Source organism: Pinus tabuliformis, chromosome X (assembly GCF_031772625.1).
Source record: "Pinus tabuliformis cultivar Carrire ecotype Pingquan chromosome X, CPIR1, whole genome shotgun sequence".
Taxonomy (NCBI): Eukaryota; Viridiplantae; Streptophyta; class Pinopsida; order Pinales; family Pinaceae; genus Pinus; species Pinus tabuliformis.
The window spans coordinates 1,568,770,390-1,568,772,187 of NC_142308.1; positions in this window are offsets into that span (position 1 = coordinate 1,568,770,390).

The following is a 1,798-nucleotide window of genomic DNA, read 5'->3' on the forward strand; positions in this document are numbered from 1 at the left end:
CTAAGAGGATTTTGAGTGGTTCACTTTGATTTGGTTTAATATACAATTTAATTGTTTATTTACTTGATAAATTGTGAGACTCTTCTGAAAATATCCTTCCCATATCGAGGGTGTAAAACCACAACCAATGAGGATAAATAGTCAGGAAAAATATGAAGAAATGGAAAGGGGTGATGGAGCAATATATCTTTTTTTTCTTCATCTAGGATATCGTGAAAATATTTTGGATCATGCAACTGGTTTCATTTTAATTGAAGGTTATTCTAGAATTTTATTCTTTCTATGGATTTTGTGACTTGTTCTTTTTCAACTACTTATTCCCATGTCGTACATTCATTGAATGAGAATTGTGTTCTACAATTTTCTTTATTACAATCCCATTAGATCAAATTATTAAAATGATTACGTTTCAAGCTAATAAATATGCTATTGTGATGAATGTTTATTGTTATCATGTAAGGTTAGATAAAAACTATATTTCATGTAATTATTGATTAATGACCAAGTTGTTGGGTAGTTTTATCTACCAACTCATAAATTATGTAATCTTTTTAACAATGTGATAGGAATTTATCTTGACATGTGTTTATTGATATTGTGTTTCATGTTATTATTCCTTTAGCAGGCTACAAGACCCTATCTATTGTGGTAGTATTGGCAAGTTTTGTGAGAGTGCATTGTGTTTCTCAAGGGGACTACAAGGCCTTGTGCACCATGTGATATTTCTAAGCTTTATCATTATATTAGTAGGAGGTTTAATTCCTCTGGACCCTAAGGATCATGGCATATTGGGGCATGTTACCCACTCACATGTATGGGTAACCATAGGAGAATCATTTCCTTCTATGATGTAATTTTCTAGCCAATTGTAATACATTATTTATCATATGTTGTCTGTTTCTTGCCCATTATTCTCATAAGTTATCTACATCTTGAGGTTTTTAGCATGTAAATTACTTGGCATAATTGTGTCTAAGGTTTTCTCTTATGTGGTGAAATTTTATTTGCTATGTTTATATAGGTCATCTGGCCACATAGTGGCCACTATCACCAAATTGAAGAAAACATGTTCGGGTTTCTTTCTTTTCTGGGGAAAAATGACATTGGAATTATTGATGTTGAGTTATATATCATATAAAGTATTTATCACTAGTAGAAAATGATGAAATTAGTGACTAGGTGACTAAAAATGTTAGTCACCACAACTTTTCTAAGTGAAATACTACCAAAAATGAGAAATCTTAAGTGACTCACCTAAAAATGACTAACATAAATGAATAATTTAGTTTCGGGTTAAAATATATGACTAGATAATAAGTAATGCAACTAAAAATGACTAATGTGAATGACTAATTTAGTTTAGGGACAAAAGTACGACTACTTAAAAAGTACTAGAATAATACAAATTAGTCATTTATGTTAATCATTTTAATTGTGTCAGTTCAACAATCAAAATTATAAGTGATAAGGGATTCAAAGGTTGTTATAAATTGGATAAAAGGTTATACTTCCTTGAACATTTCTTTATTGGATCAATAAATGATAAGAGTTATGGAGTTGATTAGAACCTTCAAGGTTATATCCTTTGATTACATTGACAAGGAATTAAATTCAAAGGCTTACAACTGAGTCAAATACATTATGAAGAATACTCACAAAGAGAAGAATACATTATGGAGAATAGTGAAGCAAACCATCTTCCTCAATATAAGATTAACACCTAATTTAAGATTACAAAAAAAAGATAACAACAACAACACCACCTATAAATATATTAATACCTTATTTACTCTTTAAT